The following is a 23,319-nucleotide window of genomic DNA, read 5'->3' as shown; positions in this document are numbered from 1 at the left end:
GATCTAGAGGACTGTTCATCACAAACTCTCTGTATACTACTATATCACGTTCCATAGCCCAATATGTTGGCATAATGGGGGCAAAAATCTATTAGCAGGGATTGGAATCAAGCAGAGAGCTGCAGGTTAATTATTACTGACTCACTAGAGCATGTGTGGCTCATTAGACTCCAGCCTGAATATTAGGAAGGTGGGAAAAGCCCATGGAGAGAGATGCTAGGGTCTGGGGCAGGGCCAATGGGAAAGTAGCACTAGCAGCAACCAAGCCTGGGAGACGGATTAGCTTGGGGTTTATGTCATGTTATTTTTGAATTAGTGTTTTGTTAATAAAACCAAGCCCCAAAGGGGATGACTGACTTTTTACAATGAGGGTAAAGTTTGTTTGGAACTACAAGGAGACTCCACCAGCTTACAGTTATAATATAATATATGGAGATATACCTATCTCATAGAGCTGGAAGGGACCTCGAAAGGTCATTGAGTCCAGCCCCCTGCCTTCACTAGCAGGACCAAGTACTGATTTTTGCCTCAGATCCCTAAGTAGCCCCCTCAAGGATTGAACTCGCAACCCTGGGTTTAGCAGGCCAATGCTCGAACCACTGGCATAACCTAGGCTATTTGCACTCTTCTCTAACCTAGTTCAGCCTTTATGTACCCTAGACATGATCTTCTGTAACCTGGGCATGACCTTTGAAACCTCAAATTCCTTGTCTAACTTCTTTTTTCTTATATTTGCGTCTCTCTTTTAAAACCAGCTGTGTCTTTTCACCAGCAGTGGAGCTTTTCAGCAATGCAACATTATGTAAACATGCATTGATACATCCTCCAAACTTTGTTTTATCAACAAAAGATCAAAAGTACTCACTGCAACCATCAAAACAACCTGGACTTTCTTGGTGAAAGCAGCCAAGCTCTTTCTTTTAATTGCCCAAAGGCAAACATAAGGGGATTTTTCTTTCTTTTACAGTTAAAAATAAGTCAGGAACAGGAGGGCAGTGGTTTAAACGATCTCTTAATCAAATCTGTTCATGTAGGTGGATGTATTTCAAACCTTCCCCGCATTCCAAGCCGGAAGTCAATACTTCAAGCTTCCCCCCCTCCCCCCCCCCCGCTAAGAAAAGATCTTTATCTTAACAATGGAAACAAATCTTTTCTGTAAAATGTTTCAATAGGCCTTGATTCTGTAAAACAAGCCACTTCTCTGACAGGTGCTTTGATTTCACAGAGTAAGCATGCTAAATAAAAGGGCAGACAAACATCACAGCTGCTTGAGCAAAAGTACCAGGAACAATTCAGCACATACAATATGTACCTAGCAGTATGGGGGCAGGCAGATTTGGTTCTCCTTACTGTGCTTTTTAAAATTTCACTAGTTTGTTGTCTCTCACATATAAAAATTGCCTCGTTTCTTCCCATTTAGGAATTTACTTGACCAGAGTTATCTCCATTTGCTTTCTCAAAGTCTCAGGATGGAACTAAGCACAACGGTCAAAGCTGGCCCCAGATCCAGAATCTGAAGTTGTTCAGGTCATGTCCAAGGTTTGCTGAGCTACAGTCTGTTTATTCATCTACTTTCCCTAGCTTAAGCAGCTGCAAAGTGAAACTAAAATCTAATCAAGTTACCAATTTGCCATGCCCAAGAACATTGCCTTCTAAGATAGTCCGAGGGGCATCACCCCTTTATTAATAACAAGTTACTTTGCAGAGAACAGGAGCGAGATCTAACAAGCCATTTTCCAATCACACTGATTGCTTTAGTTTGAATGTTAAGAACATAAGAACATAAGAAAGGCCGTACTGGGTCAGACCAAAGGTCCATCTAGCCCAGTATCTGTCTACCGACAGTGGCCAATGCCAGGTGCCCCAGAGGGAGTGAACCTAACAGGCAATGATCAAGTGATCTCTCTCCTGCCATCCATCTCCATCCTCTGACGAACAGAGGCTAGGGACACCATTCTTACCCATCCTGGCTAATAGCCATTTATGGACTTAGCCACCATGAATTTATCCAGTCCCCTTTTAAACATTGTTATAGTCCTAGCCTTCACAACCTCCTCAGGTAAGGAGTTCCACAAGTTGACTGTGCGCTGCGTGAAGAAGAACTTCCTTTTATTTGTTTTAAACCTGCTGCCTATTAATTTCTTTTGGTGACCCCTAGTTCTTGTATTATGGGAATAAGTAAATAACTTTTCCTTATCCACTTTCTCAACATCACTCATGATTTTATATACCTCTATCATGTCCCCCCTTAGTCTTCTCTTTTCCAAACTGAAGAGTCCTAGCCTCTTTAATCTTTCCTCATATGGGACCCTCTCTAAACCCTTAATCATTTTAGTTGCTCTTTTCTGAACCTTTTCTAGTGCTAGAATATCTTTTTTGAGGTGAGTAGACCACATCTGTACACAGTATTCGAGATGTGGGCGAACCATGGATTTATATAAGGGCAATAATATATTCTCAGTCTTATTCTCTATCCCCTTTTTAATGATTCCTAACATCCTGTTTGCTTTTTTGACCGCCTCTGCACACTGCGTGGACATCTTTAGAGAACTATCCACGATGACGCCAAGATCTTTTTCCTGACTCGTTGTAGCTAAATTAGCCCCCATCATGTTGTATGTATAGTTGGGGTTATTTTTTCCAATGTGCATTACTTTACATTTATCCACATTAAATTTCATTTGCCATTTTGTTGCCCAATCATTTAGTTTTGTGAGATCTTTTTGAAGTTCTTCACAATCAGCTTTGGTCTTAACTATCTTGAGTAGTTTAGTATCATCTGCAAACTTTGCCACCTCACTGTTTACCCCTTTCTCCAGATCATTTATGAATAAATTGAATAGGATAGGTCCTAGGACTGACCCTTGGGGAACACCACTAGTTACCCCTCTCCATTCTGAGAATTTACCATTAATTCCTACCCTTTGTTCCCTGTCCTTTAACCAGTTCTCAATCCATGAAAGGACCTTCCCTTTTATCCCATGACAGCTTAATTTACGTAAGAGCCTTTGGTGAGGGACCTTGTCAAAGGCTTTCTGGAAATCTAAGTACACTATGTCCACCGGATCCCCCTTGTCCACATGTTTGTTGACCCCTTCAAAGAACTCTAATAGATTAGTAAGACACGATTTCCCTTTACAGAAACCATGTTGACTATTGCTCAAGAGTTTATGTTTTTCTATGTGTCTGACAATTTTGTTCTTTACTATTGTTTCAACTAATTTGCTCGGTACCGACGTTAGACTTACCGATCTGTAATTGCCGGGATCACCCCTAGAGCCCTTTTTAAATATTGGCGTTACATTAGCTAACTTCCAGTCATTGGGTACCGAAGCCGATTTAAAGGACAGGTTACAAACCTTAGTTAATAGTTCCGCAACTTCACATTTGAGTTCTTTCAGAACTCTTGGGTGAATGCCATCTGGTCCCGGTGACTTGTTAATGTTGAGTTTATCAATTAATTCCAAAACCTCCTCTGGTGATACTTCAATCTGTGACAGTTCCTCAGATTTGTCACCTACAAAAGCCAGCTCAGGTTTGGGAATCTCCCTAACATCCTCAGCCGTGAAGACTGAAGCAAAGAATCCATTTAGTTTCTCCGCAATGACTTTATCATCTTTAAGCGCTCCTTTTGTATTTTCATCGTCAAGGGGCCCCACTGGTTGTTTAGCAGGCTTCCTGCTTCTGATGTACGTAAAAAACATTTTGTTATTACCTTTGGAGTTTTTGGCTAGCCGTTCTTCAAACTCCTCTTTGGCTTTTCTTATTACACTCTTGCACTTAAGTTGGCAGTGTTTGTGCTCCTTTCTATTTGCCTCACTAGGATTTGACTTCCACTTTTTAAAGGAAGTCTTTTTATCTCTCACTGCTTCTTTTACATGGTTGTTAAGCCACGGTGGCTCTTTTTTAGTTCTTTTACTGTTTTTCTTAATTTGGGGTATACATTGAAGTTGAGCCTCTATTATGGTGTCTTTAAAAAGGGCCCACGCAACTTGCAGGGATTTCACTTTAGTCACTGAACCTTTTAACTTTTGTCTAACTAACCCCCTCATTTTTGTATAGTTCCCCCTTTTGAAATTAAAGGCCACAGTGTTGGGCAGTTGAGGTGTTCTTCCCACCACAGGGATGTTGAATGCTATTGTATTATGGTCACTATTTCCAAGCGGTCCCGCTATAGTTACCTCTTGGACCAGCTCCTGCGCTCCACTCGGGATTAAATCTAGAGTCGCCTCTCCCCTTTTGGGTTCCCGTACTAGCTGCTCCATGAAGCAGTCATTTAAAGTATCGAGAAATTTTATCTCTGCATTTCGTCCTGAAGTGAAATGTTCCCAGTCAATATGGGGATAATTGAAATCCCCCACTATTATTGGGTTCTTAATTTTGATAGCCTCTCTAATTTCCCTTAGCATTTCATCATCACTATTACTGTCCTGGTCAGGTGGTCGATAATAGATCCCTAATGTTATATTTTTACTAGAGCATGAAATTTCTATCCATAGAGACTCTATGGAACCTGTGGATTCGCTTAAGATTTTTACTTCATTTGAATCTACACTTTCTTTAACATATAGTGCCACTCCTCCCCCTGCACGGCCTGTTCTGTCCTTCCGATATATTTTGTACCCCGGAATGATTGTGTCCCATTGATTGCTCTCGGTCCACCAGGTTTCTGTGATGCCTATTATAGCTATATCCTCCTTTATCACAAGGCACTCTAGTTCACCCATCTTATTATTTAGACTTCTGGCATTTGTGTACAAGCACTTTAAAAACTTGTCCCTGTTTATTAGCCTGCCTTTTTCTGATGTGCCAGATTCTTTTTATTGTGATTCTTTTTAATGTTGCTTCCCTTTCCCCTCCCTTGTACCTCCTTTGAGGCAGGAACTCTATCTTCCTATGTGTTTGTACAGCACTTAGTACATTTTTGGGTGCTACTGTGATATAAATAATATTATAAACAGGGCTGCTCAGCAGACATTGATTTGCAATATGAGGGGGAAATCCCTCCCTATGATGCAGAGGGGTGGTATGATAGAAAGAAGTCATGGGGCCTCTACAGCTTTCCATCAGTTCATCCTCACAATAGCCAGGCAGGAAACACAACCACCATAGCACTAAATGAAGGGTCCAGCTAGCAGAATGACCAGCTCCCTCTACTCCTAAGAGAGTGTGGTTGCTAGTTTGGGCTCTGATCAATTAAGCCCAGACACTGCCCCACTGCAGATGCTGTGATATGGAGCACTCACTTACTGGGAGGGGGCACAGCTGCTGTTGTCCAACATGTTCCTTTTGGGCCCTACACAGAGTCCCCTCCCTCACACTGGCAGGATGATTTGGGGATTTCCGTCACAACTAGCACTGCTCTGCTGTGCAGCCACATTGCATAAGGAGTAATATTTGCCCTTAGAGTGGTATAGACAGGGGGAAGAGCTCTTGATTGTGAAGTAAATGCCAGTCAGCTCAGCTGACCTGAATAATTCTGCAGCATACTGGTGTATCTGTGATCTTAAAACCATGTCTCTATTTACAGGGACTCGGAGAGGGTGTATTTTCAGTGAATGGAATCACACTGCAGACATTTTCTCTACTTGGATTTTGGCATAAAGGTGGGTACAGCAAAAGAAAAAGCCGAGGATACAGAAATTTGTTTCTACTATTGTAGTGCCCTGGGGAGAGGTTAGAAAAATATATGATGTCTATGAAATCATTTGAAACAGTTCATTATAGTGCAACACTTGACATTCTAATTACATTTAACACCTTTAAACACATTTTTAACTGGATTTGCTTGTGTGCACATTTTTAATTACTTGCCTCTCGGCTTGCTGGTTATGGGCAACATTATTCGTGCTAGACCTGGGCCCAATCCAGCATTCTTTGAGCACTTCAGTGGGAGTTTAGAGTGCTCAGAGAACATAAGGATCAAGCCCAGTGTGCATGTCATCATAGGAAACAGAGCAATTAATATTGTTGCACATGCTGTAAACCAAAAGTCATAGGCTAAATTAATTCTTGGGTGTAACTCCATTGGAATTACACCAGGAATTAATTTTGACTGCTACATCTCCCCTTGTTATGCCATAGGCTCCCCTTTTGGTACTAGGGTGACCAGATGTCCCGATTTTATAGGGACAGTCCCGATTTTGGGGGCTTTTTCCTACATAGGCTCCTATTATCCCCCACCCCCGTCCCGATTTTTCACACTTGCCCTCTGGTCACCCTATTTGGTACATTCATAGAGCTGTCAGTGTTCTATATACTCTCGCTACCAAAAGCACTCCTTTACAGAAGCATTTTACCATACATCCTGCAGAAAATATTTCTGCAGTGCTGTAATATGTAAAATATATGAAACACTCAATCTAGAAACAGTGGGATCTATCAAAGTCAGATCAGACAGTGACTTGTTCATTCTGCAACACATGTGTGAGCCATTGCTTTAACACGGCACAGAACAAGTCACTTTCAACTCTGTCAGCGTACCAAAAAGAACAGACAAATGCAGTACCGGGGCTGAAGCTGAAAGGATTGGCTACCCTGGGTTTCATTTACTTGCACATCTGACAAAATGAATTCTAGGCCAGCTGGAATTGCCAGGGAAGCAAGCTGTGTAACTTCAGGGGGGATGATGCTACTATCCCGAGAGACATTTTGGGTGGTAGTTTTATACGAGCTCCAGATATGCCCTTTATTTAAATGAAAACGGTCTAATATTTTTTCTTGCTGTTAACAATTTGTACATGTTTATTTTTACTCTTCATCTTTTACTGTGCCCCAGTACTTTCCATTCCACCAGTGATGCCAGTTTTGATGTCCTATTCACCTTGTTCTCCCATTCCTTTCTCTATGCTTCTCCATTCCCTTGTTGCATTCTCTAACTTGTTCTTCATTTCTTCTTCCCTGCCATCCACTACATAGGGAATGCCTTGCCCATCCCAATTCACTAAACTTCCTCCCTCTCCTCACTGAAGTCCCTCCTTCGAGATTCCCAGTGCGTCCTGTCTTACAGAATCATAGAAATGTAGGGTTGGAAGGGATCTCAGGAGATCATCAAGTGCAGCCCCTTGCACTGAGGCAGGACCAAGGAAACCTAGACCATCCCTGACAGGTGTTTGTCTAACCTCTTCTTATCAGCTTCCAGTGATAGGGATTTCACAACCTCCCTTGGAAGCCTATTCCAGAGCTTAACTATCCTTATAGTTAGAAAGGATTCCCTAATATATAACCTAAAATTCTCTTGCTGATGGTTAAGACCATTAGTTCTTCTCCTACTGTCAGTGGACATGGAGAATAATTGATTGCCTTCTTCTGTACAACAGCCTGTAAGATATTTGAAGACTGTTATCAGGTCCCTCCTCAGCCTTCTTTTCTTGAAACTAACTTGCCCTAGTTTTTTAACCTTTCCTCATAGAGCTGTTTTTTTTTAACCCTTTTATCATTTGTTGTCATTTTCTTCTAGACTCTCTCCAAATCTGTCCACATCTTTCTTAAAGTGTAGCACCTGGAACCGTACAATGCTCCAGCTGAGGCCTGACCAGTGCCAAGTAGAGTAGGACACTTATCTCCCACCTCGTACACACAGCACTCCTGTTAATACAGCTGTGAAGGGGTACACTCGCTGCAGGTGCACCTCCTTGTGGCCAGGTGGGGTGGAGTGGCTCTCTCCCCGTATGGTGCCCCCTGCTGACAGTTGCTCCAGCATTGCAGCGGTCTCTTCTTCTTCCTGCAACTTGGCCCTCCAGCTGGGCCATGCTTTAGTCCACCCCTTCTGGAGTATCAGAGAGTCCAACCAAGCTATGACCTTACCGCAGATCTTTTGTCTGTCTCTGGGCTCTGTGGTCCTTACATCTTTTATCTCAGGGGGTTTCACCCCATTTTCCTTAGTGGTAGGGGAACTCCAGCCCTCCCTCTACTCTGGGTTCCAGCACAGGGACCCTGTAGCTGGCAGCCAAGGTCTGCTCTATCCGGCTCCTTGCTGCCTCCACGGACTGCTTCCTAGCTCTTCTGTCCCCCAGAGATTGACTGCAGACTCTCTACCAGCAGCCCCCTTGCTTTGTCTTTGTTTGGTTTTTGGCACAGCGACTTCATCCCACAAAGCTACGACTGCCACTTCCTTCATTCAATTTTTAGCCCCCCCATATATATTTTTTTTAAATAGCCTTTCACTCACTTTAGTATCCTTAAGGAAAACCCCCCTTTCTGCTGCAACCCTCATGGCTTTATAATCACCACCCAGCCATTCCCCAGCTGGGCCTCATTATCAGTTAAACCCGGCTTTCTCTCAGGCCCATGTTAACCCCTTCCAGGCCGGTGTGGGGTAGACACCCTATAACAATACACCTTAATGATATTAGCCTTTTAAGCAACCACTTCATATTATTGAATCATATTTACTTTGTGATTCATTATAACCCCCAGGTTTTTTTTCCAAAAGTGCTGCTGCCTAGCCAGTTATTCCCCATTCTATAGTTGTGAATTTGATTTTTGCTTCCTAAGAGTAGTACCTTCCACTTGTTTTTATTGAATTTCATCTGGTTGATTTCAGACCAATTCACCTGTCATTTGTCAAGCTCATTTTGAAATCTAATCCTGTCCTCCAAAGTGCATGCAACCCTGCCAGCTTAATGTTATCCACAAGTTTTATAAGCAGACTTTCCGCTACATTTTTCAAGTCATTAATGAAAATATTGACTAGTACCAGACCCAGAACTGACCCCTGCAAGACCACAGATGACTGGTGCCTCCCCATACTGGGAGGGCCCACAATCTAAAGGGGAGGACATGTGATCACCCCACATGTCCTCTGTCCAGTGACAGACCCACCGACCTCTGCCCAGTCTGGGGATGCCATGCTCTCCCCGTTTCTTCTCTCCCTGTGCCTCCCCCCCGCACATTTGGCCACTCTCCGTGGTGGGATGGAGCTGCTTCTGCCTGAGAGAGCCTGGCTGGGAGGCAGCGGCAGCCTGCTCCCTGAATGGGCTCGGCTGCCAGGGACAGGGGCCAAGTATGCAGGGGGCTTGGCCTATGTCCCCGGCAGCAGGGCCTGGGTCGGGGCTGGCCTTCTGCAGCCCCAGCTGCTGGGGACAGGGGCTGGGTAAGCCAGATGCCTCACCCATTTCTGGCTCACTCATCCCCTGTCCCTAGCAGCCAAGCCCGTTTAGGGAGCGGGCTGCCGCTGCTTCCCAGCCAGGGTGTCTCAGGCAGAAGCAGTTCTGTCCCGCTACCCACCCTGCTGCCAGGGTTAGCAGCTGAACGTGCCGAGGAGGAGGCACAGAGGGAGAAGGACAGAGCGCCTCTCTCTTTCCCGCCCCTGGCAGGCCAATCGGGGGGGGGGCACTTGACCTTCCATGCCCCCCAAACGTCGCCTCTGCCTTGAGAAAGCCACTTCACCTCTCTGTGTCTGTTTCCCCTCACATCCTTTTTTAAAATCTATATAAAGTATAAACTCTTGTACTCTCTCTTACTCTGTGTTTGTACAGCACCTAGCACAATGGGGCCTGATCTCCACTGGGATACCTAAACGCTGCTGCAATACAAGTTGTAAATAATGCAGATTTTTTTTAATGAACCTGGGGAGACCAACTTCTTATTTCTTTACAACTCAGCCAACCACCTGACAAGAAAAAAAAATGGGGAAGAGGCTCATTTACATCTGTTGTCTGCACCCACAGCCCATGTGTTTGAGAAAAATGATGCTTCTTGTTATATCACTCTGAAATAAGTGTTCAGCTACATTTTGGAGAATGTCTAGAAATTGGCAGAAACACTGTGTGGGAATGAAACTGGACTACATTGAAGGCTTCCTATGTATGGCCTCTTTCCACTTTCTCTTTCAGACTCTCTATGTTCAAGAGAAAACAGCCTGGTCAAGTTCTTTAGGAGCACTACTACTTTAGGTAAAGAAGTGGCTAGAGAGATGTCCTTTAATTTCCCCAAATATGGGCGAGTTACCTATAAATCTGCTAGAAGAGAACATCTAACTTGATTCTTAGTCTTGTGCTTCAAGTCTAAATTTTGCTGGAACTCTGCAAGCCTGTGAAGCATTCTGATCCTTTGAAGTACCTGTAGGTGCCTTATACACAGACCAACAACTAGAATCTTAGACCCACCTCAAACATTCAGTTTCTGTTGTTATAATGCAGAGGCAGTGACTAGCTTTTCTCGAGAAAACTATGCAGAGATAAACAAATGCGTATTCGCTACAGGAAAAATAAATACACAGAGAGAATTCTCTCAATTCAGATGGGGTTCTGTCTTCTGAAAAGCAGCAGCTCGAGCCTCCACAAACTGCTACAACGCTATGCGTCAAACTTGGCCTGAAGGGACTACTTGTAGGGACTGCTAATAAGAGTGTCAGCTATGAGATGTGGACAACTGTTAACCAGGAATTGACTGAGGCAATAAGCTACTAAACAGCCGTCAGATAGTAACAACTTTCAGTTAGTATCAGTCTGGGTTGGATTTGACTATATCCATCTGTTGTCTTTTGTCTTCTACTTAGGGTATGTCTACACTATGAAATTAGGTTGATTTTATAGAAGTCGCTTTTTAGAAATCGATTTTATACAGTCGATTGCGTGTGTCCACACTAAGCATATTAAGTCGGCGGAGTGCATCCTCACTACCGTGGCTAGCATCGACTTACGGAGCGGTGCACTGTGGGTAGCTATCCCATAGCGGTCACAATGGAGCACTCTGGGATAGCTCCCGGAGGCCAATACCATCGATTTGCATCCGCACTACCCCAATTCAACCCAGCAAAGTCGATTTTAGCACTACTCCCCTCGCCGGGGAAGAGTACAGAAGTCGATTTTAAGTGCCCTTTAGGTTGACGGAACGGGGTTGGTTGTGTGGACGCATTCATTTTTAAATCGACCTAACATGGCTAAATTTGACCTAACCCCGTAGTGTAGACCAGGCCTTGTAAACTCTATGGGGCAGGGACCACCTTTTAGGTCTGTGTTTGTACAGCACCTTGCGTAATAGTCTACTACTCCATGACTAGGGCTTCTACATACTACAGAAATACTAATAAATAATTAACAATAAACAAAATACTGTTATCAGTCTCCTCAAATAGGATAGCTCAGGGAAGAGTTTATAGGACTTGTTCAAGGTATCACACACAGAAAGCTCAGGGCAGAGCTGGGTGACATCACATCCCTGCTCACACCATCTTTTAAAAAAGTAAACATCTATGTTATGCAACAATCTATCCTACTGGAGATTCCTATGCTTCAGGCAGGAGGAAATCAAGGGCCAAGCCTTGGAGTCAATGGGAATTGCAGATACTCAGCAACACTCAAGATCTGGCTCAGGGTGCATCAAAACAGTGACATACCCAGTCTTCCCTGAGATAGCACAGCCTGACCTCCGCAGTTTCCAGAAAGTCATGTTGGCTTACTCATGAAATGGCATCCGTGCCAGTCTTGGAGGTGCCAGTGAAATCCAGTGATTATAGAAAGTCCTCTACGAGTGAATAGGTATAAGAACCAAAAGGAGTCTTTAGAAACTATTGTAAAAACCAACAAGATTTAATATTGGGAGTGAAATCCTTTCTAGAGGAAGTTTTAAAAATTCTATAGAAAGGATGTCATTCTTTATTAAATTCCACTGCCTGATTGAAACCTTTTCTAGAATTTAACAGAGTGTTATATCCTACCTATGGAATTCTGTAGAAAGGTTATTGCTTGCAATTAATTTCTGTAGGTCTAACCCATTTTTCCTTTGTTAGGTCAAACAACAGTTATGATGGAGTTACTATGGGAAAATGATGTTTGTGAAAAAAGTTAGAGGGTGATTGTGACAGTCTGTATCGCTATGTTCACCCTTTTTGCAAGATTAGGATAAACTTTGTACAAAGTATGTTGTGTGAGGTATCATTTGAAAACTCATAATTTGCTGATCATTATTGTCCTGGTAAAATATGTGTTGCGACATTGTATGTAAAGTTATGAGATTCTACTATAAAACATTACTGAGACATGTTCCAAGTTTAGAAAAGCAGGCACAAACCAGTTCCTCAGAGACAAAAGGCAAAACTGACGCCTCAGCCAGATGTCAACAAAATCAAATGGACTATCACCTGGTTAAGTGGCCATTCCTTGGCAGGAAAAAGGGTGTGAGCAAGAAATGTGCATTTTGGCAAAGAAACAGCTGAGGGTTCCCGTCCCAACAGACTTTCTGACTCCTGAACCTCATCTGGAGATAATTTTCAAAGAAAACGAGAACTATAAGAAAGGGAAAAGACAGCCCAAAATACTCCTCCCTTTCTTTCTGCCCATGGCATCAACAACACCTGAAGGACAAGGAAATTATACTGAACTGGGGGCTGGGTCCTGGCTGAAAGGAATCCAGACAGTGAGACTGCTGATAAAGCATGTGGTGAGCGAAATCTTTTCCTTTAAATTCATTTAGCTTGCTAAGTTAGGTGCTAGTAGCATTTTACCTTTTATTTTCTTATAACCAATTCTAACCTTTATGCCTCATTACTTGTAATCACTTAAAATCTTTCTGTAGTTTATAAACTTGGTTTTTTGTTTGATCTAAACCAGTGTGTTTGGATTGAAGTGTTTGGGCAACTCCATTTGAGTTAACAAGATTTGTGCACATCATTTTCTATTAATGAGACGATGGACTTTATATGAGCCTGTATTGTCCAGGACAGAGCTGGGCAGTACAAGATGCACATTTCTGGGGGAAAGTCTGAGACTGGGCGTTTGCTGGTGTTGCCCTACAAAGTAGCACTCATTCGAGCTAGCTGGAATTTACATGCTGGAGGCTGTGTGAGAGCTGACCACGAGTGGTTGCTCTCACAGCGAAGAAGTATAAGAGGCACCCCAAATTGGAGAATTGAGGGGACACAACTGTCCATGTGTCTAGATTATCCCCTGGGTAATGTCACAGTGACCACGCAAATGATTCATTTTAGGATGCTTTGTGTCTCTCACTAGCAAAAAGCAGATTGCGGGGGAGAGAAGAGGGGGAAGAACTAATACCGCTGGTGAGTATCACATTTCTTCATTAGAATTTAACAAACAGAATTAATTACAAGTTCAGCATGATGACTGGACACACACTGGACATTTTTTCTTGTCATGAGGCTCTCAGTACTATCACCAGCTACTAATATTATTTTCAGGTGCTTCCTTCATCTAGTCTAGTTTAAGAATTCATTACCATTTTGGAATGGGTCTCTAATCTCACATCAGCAGGACATGGCCTTCTGCTTCTGCACACAAGGAAAACCTTTGTCTATTATTTCTTTGTTCCTTGGTCAGAATGAGTGCACTTAGGGAAAAGTAATCAGAATATTCCTAGATGCCTTAAATACTTTGACATGGTTTTGCTCTTTATGGTTGAAGAACAAGGAAAACAGAGAGACTAAGAAAGGGACAGTGCATATTATGAAAGAGGCATATTAAGAACGGTTTTCTTTGCTTCTAGATTGCATCAGGAAATCAATCCCCAAAGCGATCATTGAGCGTGACAATGGAAGTAGGTATATATATATAATATATATATTAATGGAATGGCAGCTGGTGGCCTTGTACAGAAGCAGGTGCTTTCAAACAGTCTCCAGATGGCACTTATGCACCCTCTGCCAAACAGTATGTTTTATCAATTGCACCAAAGAAAGTGAACCTGTCATCATTCAAGTCACTCATACAGGGTTTCCTTTCACTGTCCTGGAATCATATGACTTCATTTCAGATGGGCAACAGTAAGAAAGCCACCATGCAAAGAGCAACTGATTTCAATCAGTCACAGTGGAATGGTTTGAACTCCTTTACTTCAGTTCCCTTGAAATGGTGGCACAGTGAGTGAATGGAAGAGCTGGCAGTCCATTCAGAGTAACGTGAAAGGTAATTTGCTGTATCTTGCCATTCAGATAAGAATAAAAGAACGGCCATACTGGGTCAGACCAATGGTCCACCTAGCCCAGTATCCTGTCTTATGATAGTGGCCAGATACTTCAGAGGAACGAACAGGGCAATTATCGAGATAAGGATAAAAGATGAAATTCAGTCTTGGCATAAGTGCATACATCTTCTATTGATTTAAATAAGTGCATGCAGTTTGGGGAGAGGTGAGAGTGAGTGAATATATGAGTGAGTGCTTCTGAGGAGTTTGGAGATAGCATCTGAATAATGGAGGGGGGGCATGGATCAGCATTCATGTCGCGCTCCCCGTCAGTACCCGGCCCAGGTCGTGGAAGCTAATGATCTAACTGGTAGACCAAATTCCATGATGAATCCTGGTCATGTGCCAGCTGAGGCACATCGTATATATGCTAAGAAGAAAAAGAAGAAGAAGAAGTAATGAAGTGTAAAGAGGTAGTGAATGTGAGTGATGGTGCTTTCTGGTTTGTGAGGGGAAAAAAAGGGTAGGATTGATGGGAGACTTGAGAGAACAGGAAAGATGGGAAACATATACTACAAAATCACAAAGTATTCAAAACCATTTCACCCACTAGCCATGATATCTCTTAAGCAAAAGGAAGATATTAGTGCACAGCTCAAAACTAGTAAGTAGGTAAAAATTTTCTTGAATTACACTGTGGTACTCTGTACCTCAAAGCAGCACCTTGGAACCTCCATATTCACCCCGTCATATAATTATGATATATTTCATAAAAGGCATGGCATGTAAGATATCATATGAAAGGCTATGATCTGCTGAAACTCATTGTTCTGTCAAAATATGTATATCATCAGTGTGTAGGAAGTTATGAGATTTTGCTGTATGGTTGTTACTGAAATATGTTGTAAGCTTGTGAGTTGTCTACTGCCAGTTCTCCAGTGACAACAAAGGAGGTGATCCACTCTCAAGAGGGTGTTAAACGACCATTAATCAGCAGAGGAGTTGTAAACAAGGGGTTTACAAGGCTGTAAGAGAGCTGCACAAGCATCACATACTGGGGGATTGCTCAACTCTGTGACTCAGCAAAGCCCACCAGGACATATCTGGACTAGTGTTTTCCAGGCACCTGGACTAAGGATATAAAATAGGGGACAGTGGCATCATGCCTTTACCTTTCTCCTCCCTCACCTATGCTGGAAGCAACAAGAATGCTGGGAAGACAAAGACTTGAACTGAGGAGACAAGTCCCAGGATTAAAGGGGAAGCCTGTGTATTAAGAACTATAACCTACTTGCAACATCCAGTGCAATGAGAAAAACTGCTTGATCTGAATACTGCCTAGCCTAATAAGGTTTAAGATTTAAACTTTGCACTTACCTTTTATTTTCTTTGGTAACTATCTCTGACCTTTTGTGCCTACCACTTATAATCACTTAAAATCTATCTTTCTGTAGTTAATAAATCTGTTTTATATTTTACCTCAAACAGTGTGTTTTGGTTGAAGTGCTTGGGAAATCTCAGCTCAGTTTACAAAGGCTGGTGTGTGTCCTTTCCACATTGAGGGAGGAGCGGACTGGGTAAAAAACGTACATGGGTCAGGCTTGACAAGTACAAGATGGTACAGTTCTGGGGTGCAAGGCTGGGGGTTTGGGAGATTGGCTGGTGCCTTTCTCTGAGTGATTCATGAGTGGCTCAGGGAGCATTCTTGCAATCTAGCTGAGTGTGGGGCTCCACATGCTATTGTGCTGAGTGATAACAGTGCCTGGAGGGGTTTGCTGCTTGTCACTATATCAACATTGTGAGAGACAACCCAGGCTGGAGAGTTAAGGGAGCATGGCAGTATCCCAGTCCCAGGTTGTTCCCTGGGGATCCCATCACATACACAAAAAAGGGGTTTTGTTTTATTTTCTTACTGAAACACTATAAAATCTTGTAGAAAATAAGAAACTCATTAACCAAATGGCCAAGTCTACATGGCTTAAAAGAACAGTGATAGGCTTTGTAATGTGTATAGCGAAGGTCATGGGATAATATCTTGAATGTCTCTGGTGACAGTACTAGTCATGATGCATTATTAATGATCATTTATTTGGATTGGATAACATGAAAATTTCCAGTGGACCCAATCTTGGTAAAGACTCCATTGTACTGGGTTCGGTACAAACACATGGTAGGACGAGATTCCAAAGAGCTTACAATCTAAATAGACAAGATAGACAAAAGGTTGGCTCAGGGTGAAAGACAAACAAGGAACTCTGGTGAAGGAAGTGGCATCAGTGAACAGAATTTATCAAGGATGAAGGTTAGGAACTGTGAGGAGTGGAAGAGGAAGAGCTAGAGGTTGAGAGCCAAAAGGCAGGAGCAAGAGTGCAGTATATGATAGCTACAGGAAGCAGGAAGAGAGAGGAAAGACTGAGTGTGTGTTGCTCAAAAGAAAAGAATAAGTGAAGGGGTGGGGAGAAGGGAGCAACTGGAAGTGGCAGGAGGGGAGAAGCCTGATGCCCAACCCCTTGTTCCATTAGGGATGATTTGGTGGAGAAGGGGACAGGATGACAGCTGCAGAAACGGAGTCAGGAGTGGGGAGATCCAGGTTTCAGTGAGAGCCAGCAGATGGAGAGAGAGAGAGAGAGATGAAAAGGCTGTGGATGGAGATGGACCCAGCATTCCAGAGGGAGGAAGAGAAGAGGAGGGGGATGGGATTGGTGATGTGAAGGGTAAAGCTATTGGGACAGGTGGAAAGGAGGGGGATGGAGAGAGGGCCAAGACTGGACGAGATATCACCCAAGGATGATGCAGAAGTAGGATAGATATTTGAGGGATGAGCTGGGTCAGGGGAGGATGGATGAGAGGGAAAAGAAGGTGCTCAGATACCAATGTGGTGGGAATAATATAAAAATAATTGAATAGAGTAGGCAGAGTGGAGGGACCAATGAATGAGGGAAGAATAAAAAAGCTGGTGGGGAGGGAGAAGAGGAAGGAGACAGTGATAGAAATGTTCTGTGATGAGCACAATGGAAGGGTACTGGCAACCTGTTATCCAAATAGTATCAGAAAAACAGGAAATTAAAAAAAAAAAAAAAGGCAGTGAATACAGCAACAAACCAGCAAATGATTGTAAAGCAATTTAAATAATGGGTTTAAACAGGCAAATGGTTATCTAAGTAGCCAGAAAAAGCATATTAATCTTAAAAGCACAGAAGCACATTAAAGACTGTTTCTCAGCAGGAATCATAGGAAAATAGGCCAGTTTTGTTTGTTTTAACCAGCCACAGGGAGCCTTTCATAAAATATAAAATAGAAATGTTGTAAGAGTATCTAAAATAAAAATTTACACAGAGTATGGTGCCTTTCATTTGCAAATGACCTAAATGATTATGTGCAATATTTGGCCATCTCCATAGTAAGTGCTGCATTATGGTTATAGGAACATGATGCCTTTGTATGGGGGGGAAAATTCTCTGAATGTAATTAAAAATTCATGTAACATGTCCTAAAAATATCCCCCCCCAAAAAAACCTCTTTGCCAAACAAAACAGGAGAAGTTATTTGCCTTTGACTGGATATTGACCTATAAAATGTTCCTTCTCTTTCCCTCGCCTTTTTGATTTTTTCCCAACCATCTCCACAAGACTCATTCTTTCTGGTGAATACAATGGAGTGAAGGAAAGGTGCTTTTGGGGCGGGGGGAGGTAGGGGCATAGTACACCCCGGAATCTAAATGTTGTTAACTATGGTGTGATTCTCATTTACCCTAGGCCCCTTTACACCACTCTGGCAGCATTAAGGGGCCTCAAGAGTGTAAACATATTTATGCTCACTTGAAGGTCCCTTTAACACTGCCAGAGGAGTGTAAAGGGGCCTTAATGTAAATGAGAATCAGAGTCATAGAGTTTAGTATTTAAATTCTTTCAGCGTATCCAGAATTTCTTCGATAATGCCTCACTTACATGGATAGGGTGGAAGTCAAACTTAAAACATTTCTTCCTTTTTTAAAGATTCTATCCACCTGAAAGAGAGGCTTAAAATGGGGAATGTCACTAGAACCAGTGACAGCGCTCCAAATTCACCAGTACACTATCTGCCTTGTACTGCTGCGGTGATGCAAAGCACCTGAAACCCTGGCTTAAAAATTAAGACCAGTAAATCTGGTCACTCAAATGTACCCACTGTAGCTGGGCTGTGAAAGCTAATTCAAACCAGCTGGAGTCTCCCTACACTGGACACTTTTCGCCTCTTAAATCTGTTTTACACTGCTGTAAGTCTGTTGATTTTGATGGATTTATTCTCAGTTTACATCATTGCAAGAGGAGTGCAGTATAAAGAGTATAATAAAGCTCTACTATTATTCCCTGTAGGAGATATGTTTCCATCAGAACAGCAACCTGATACCCGAATACTCAGTAAGAAACCAGGTTAAATTGACAAATATAGAATGCTATACCTCTGAATTTGAAGGAAGTGAATTTTGTGGCTAACTAGTGACCCCAATGATTGGTTAAGAAAGAGGGTTGATGCATATTGGAGTAACATCCAATCCTCAGTCAGGAGAAAGGAAGGCCATGATGAGTGAGCTGGATGTCTGAAGGAAAAACATTTGGTATCTCCTTATATATGGATAACAGCTCCCATATTGCTAAAATTGTGATTCCAGTAAGTAAGCGTCCAGTTTGTGTTTTGCTTTGGTACATGTTTCCTCAGTAAAATAACTTTGCTTAATAACTGTTAAATATTATATTACTTTACTGCTATGGTGGCAGGGCTAGTTGCACCTCCGTCCCCTTTCTTTTCTTGTCTCTCTGAGTACACCCCTTCAGGTTTTAGGCTTTGGGTCTCTACCCATCCTGAGGTGGAATTCCACAATTCTCCTACCCTTAGGCTATGATGTGCATCAACATAAAAGGGCACTCACCTCTTAGGCACTTTGAGAGGTTGGGTGTGGTACCAGTGTCCTTTTCTTGACCCTGTTGCCCCCAGGAGGCTGCCGGCCAACCGTAGCAGGTCTTCAGTGACGTGATACTCCAACCAAGCCATAAAGTTTGAATTAATTCCTTCTGGGGTATTAAAGAGTCCAATAAAAAGACAATCTATTTGCCCTCAGTTGGGTCTTCAGCCCCAGCCCTAACCATTTTAATGCAGCCATTTGTTCAGGCTCCAAAATAAGCCCTGTCCCCTTCTTGGTGTTTACATCACTTTACCTGTGGCCAGTAGGGGAACCCAGTCTACGCACTATTTCAGGTTCCAACCAAGGGACCCTTTAAACAGCAGCTACGTATTACTCAACTGCGGTTCTCTGCAGCTATTTCCTTGGGCCTCTTCCCACCAGGCCCTTTTATCTCCAGCCCTCTCTCAGGAACAATGTACGCAGGTCCTTCTCTCTCTGCAATCCCAGCTAAGTAAATTCAGCCAGCCATAAACTGTGTCTAAATGTTGGGCACCTTTGGCGAGGGAGAAGCACCCTTCTTCCCCTCTCTGATCCCAAACAGGAACTGAACTCCTAAGGCCAGGCAGCTCCTTTTATCTGTCCCAGCATTTCTAGCCTCTCTAGCCCTTGGAGGACCAGGTCTCTGTGGTTTCCCAAAATGGCTGCTCCAGAGAGTCCTCTTTAAGCAATCAGGGAGGACTCATATTCTCTGCTAATTTCCTCTCAACTCATTACTTCTTGGAGTGGAGCGGTTGGCCTGTAGCGTCCCTAGTAGGGAGCTGCAAAGGCAGAATGCACCCCATCACAATCCACTGTTCTTAATCTGGAGTTCCAAATGAGTTGTGATTTTTCCCTTGGGAAGTCTGTGCCAAGAGGTACATAGTGAACAAACAGCCTTCTTAAAACAAACTGTTGTTTATTTAGCCGTAGGAACAAACAGCGAAAAAAGGACTTCAAAACAAACTAGAAGCATGTCTATCTTACCTAGAGTTCAACCATATCAATATGGTGACCTGTGCAGGCCTTCTCCAGCCACCTCCAGCAGATTCCTGTGTCCAAGTCTCATTCCCCCCCCCCCCACCCCCCATTGACTCCCTCTCCTGCTGTGACGGTGTTCTTTAAACCCTGATATGGTTCTTTGTTGTGTTTGGGGCATCTGCTCATAACCAGTTTTTTAGGTAGGTCAGAGACAGAGACAGAATCATCAAAGCTAACAGTTCTGGCATTGTCCCATAAGAACTCAAAGTGTTTGCTGATATGTGGCTATCTTGAGCCATTCTTCTCCTTCTTCCCTGTATTTCAGACAGATCTCTAATGAGTTAAACCAGTATATTCCTACTGTAAACATCCGAATAACCAGCTCAACATACAGTATCAATATATAATCACAGGGCAGCTCCAAATCCATCACAGTCACATTTCAATATTGTTTTTGTCGTGAAATGTCTAGTCCTGAAATAATTTGTTTAAATATTAAAGCTTCTTACATTTTATTTATTTGCATTTCTAAGGACAGACAAAAAAGGGGCCTATCCTGAGGTCTAGGGGCTCCGGATGTCTATTTAAAAATACAATCAATAAAACCTATAGACAAAAGCCAGCAGTAACCCCAACCATGCAGTGGTAAGTAACCTAACCTTACAGCAAAGGAGAAATGAGGAAGCAGGCCCACTCCTAACTATTGGACCTCAAGCAACAAGCCTTTCCCTGATCCTAAAATATCAGCTTTACCACATGCCCAGAAGATCAAGAAATATTTGCTCTCTTAGACCAAGGGAAGAAGGTCCCAAATCAGTGGCTTTTCACAGAGAAAGCTGTCAGCAGCCCCTTTGTTTTTTCTTCTTATTTTTTATTTATTAGCAGATCTAATACATTGTTACAAAAGCATTTTTATAAATTTAACTTTACAATTCCACCAATAATAGTCTTGGTGCCTATACAAGTTCCAAAATATAAACTGGCCTTCAGAAATCTGTAATACTAGGGTGATGCCCAACTAGTAAGGTCATAGTTTAACCCTTTCTCCTGTCCTTAGTATTCAAAGAAAGTTCTCCGATTGTGTGGTGAGGAATGATTCTTTCCCAGAAGATTCAAGGTTTCTAGGTAAGTATCCATTTTCCTTTGACATTTTCTAAACAAAGCGTTTCAATTTTTTTACTTGAAATAACTTTTCATTTTGAAAGTTTCTTCAATGTTATTAAATTCAAAATATTAAAAAATGCTCAGCAGTTAAATGGAATGTTTTGTTTTGGGTTGACTGAAACTTTTCATTTGGCCCCCCAAAATTTCTTTTTATTTTTCAATTTGCCAGAAATATCATTTTCAGTTTGACCCAAATGATTTTTTTAAATTTTTCAACAAATTGAATTCACAGAGCTCTAAACATTAATGTTTGGTAGCACCACTTCCCCTTTGGTCAACGTCGTTGTAGAGTGGCCTGTTTGACACTTGGCTTGCCCCTTCTCTTTTCCATTGTGGGAGCACTAAATTGAATCCTCTCTGTCTGCTAATCTCAGCTGTGGTAGTATGGAACAAGGAGAGAGGCAGTCTCTCCAGAAGACACCTCCAAGTTTATTTAGGGCTTTACAGGTCAAAATCAGCACCTTAAACTCCATCCACAATGCAGATCACAAAGCATAGTATGTGCATCTGACGAGATGTCCCATTTAACAAGCAGGTTGCTGCATTCTGCACCAGCTTCAGTTTCTGAATAGTTCATGAATGTAGCTTCAAGAATAGTTAATTGAATTATCTAGTCTTGAGGTGACAAAGGTGTCACTGATTTACAGGGTCTGGTCTATGCCCCAGCCTTTAACCAGTCCCTTGGGAGTGTCCCTTTTAGTGTGCCAGATCCCAAAGACCCACAATTCCACAGAGGCAGGGCTGTGGCTTCCATGACTCTGAAACTGAGCCTTCAGGCGCCAGCAATCCCTGTCCCTCTCCATGGCTCCCTGCAGCCAGTCCGGCCAAGACTGACTCCTGTGGGAGACTTGTTCAAACTCTTCAGGATGCAATGCTCTCAGTGAGTATTTGCAGCAACACCAGGCAGTCTTTTCAAAACAAGGTAACAATTTATTAATCACCTGGCATACAAAATCTGAAAGTCCTTAGGGTAGCATAAAGAAGCAGAGGATAAAACTGAGTTCAGGCTGGCGAAAGGTTTAGGAACCATCTTTGCTTCCTCTCTCTGGGTATGTCTACATTGCGAAGTTGTCAACAAAACTTTTGTCTTTCATGGGTACTTTAAAAAGCCCCCCCGTGAAAGACAATAGTTTTGCTGACGCAAGTGGCAGTGTGAACACGGCTTTGTCGGCAGGAGTGCTCTCCTGCGACAAAGCTAACGCTGCTTGCGGGGCTGGAAGTATTTTGTCGGCAAAGGTGCCGACAAAGTACTGACCAAGAGCTTTTACACATTCTGACTTCTAGCGACAAGGCTGTGTCAACGTAGCCTTGTCGCTAAAAGCTGCGTGGTGTAGACAAGCCCAGAGTCTCCGTCACTTTTTCTGTCAGTCTCTGGCTGGTGGGCCCTGTGTCTCAGAGCTCAGCTCTTAAAACAGCCTCCTGAAACCTTTCCCCTCTGTCCTCCAGTCCTGGGGCTTTTATTCTGTTTCCTTGAAGAGAGATGGGGGGAAATCTTTGGACTGCGGGTCACTAGGTGTGAATGTCCCAGCCCTGCGGGTTTCCAATGTCTCTTCTGGATCCTCCATTTACTTGTGCAGACTTTATTCAGTTTGTTAATGACTCTGGTCTCCAACTAGGCTGGTATGTGAATATAATACCTCATCCCTTCCCTTTATGCTCAGTACATAGCAATGTAAAGCACAGAGGGAAACTGAGGTATGCATAAGAATCATAAAAACATTATCAAAATTCCCACGTTCCTCACAAAAGGCACGAAACTCTCACCAGAGAGTGAAGTTCTCATCAGAGAGAAAAGGCTGCAATTTCCTGGCATGATGAAAATGAAAAGTTGTTCTGGTTACTGCTAAAAATTGACCATCAAACAATAATTGTGAATTAAAAAGGAATGAATCAATCTTTATATTATCTGTATCACATCTGTGTGTGCATTTGTTTTAGACAGCAAATCTTGTATGTCATAGTTATGTTACATAAAAACATCTATTGAGCCAATTAAATGTTTTCAGTTACGTGAAAGGATGTAATATTCTTTCTGTGAAAACCAAGAGGCCTTTCCTGAGGATGGCATAATCCTTTCATGAACAAAATGTCCAAAAATGCAGCTGTCTTCATTGTACTGAATAGCAAATTTCACCCTGGATCACATGTACAAATACATGCAAATATATTTTTCACTTGCAAATACTCACAATGTGGTAGTTTTGCACAGCTCTGCTGAGTTCCTTTCCTCCATCCTCTCCATTGCAGCTGAAATAATAATCTTGTGGAACTAGGTATAATTAACACTTCATAAAGCTAATTTAAATGTGTTTCTTGTATCACCTTTAAGGACTGGAGGTATCTTTGCCTATAAGTAACGATTTTGTATTTTTTACCAAATACAGGGCTGTGCA

Source organism: Emys orbicularis, chromosome 5, assembly GCF_028017835.1.
Source record: "Emys orbicularis isolate rEmyOrb1 chromosome 5, rEmyOrb1.hap1, whole genome shotgun sequence".
NCBI lineage: Eukaryota > Metazoa > Chordata > Testudines > Emydidae > Emys > Emys orbicularis.
Note: the sequence above shows the minus strand (reverse complement) of the source record.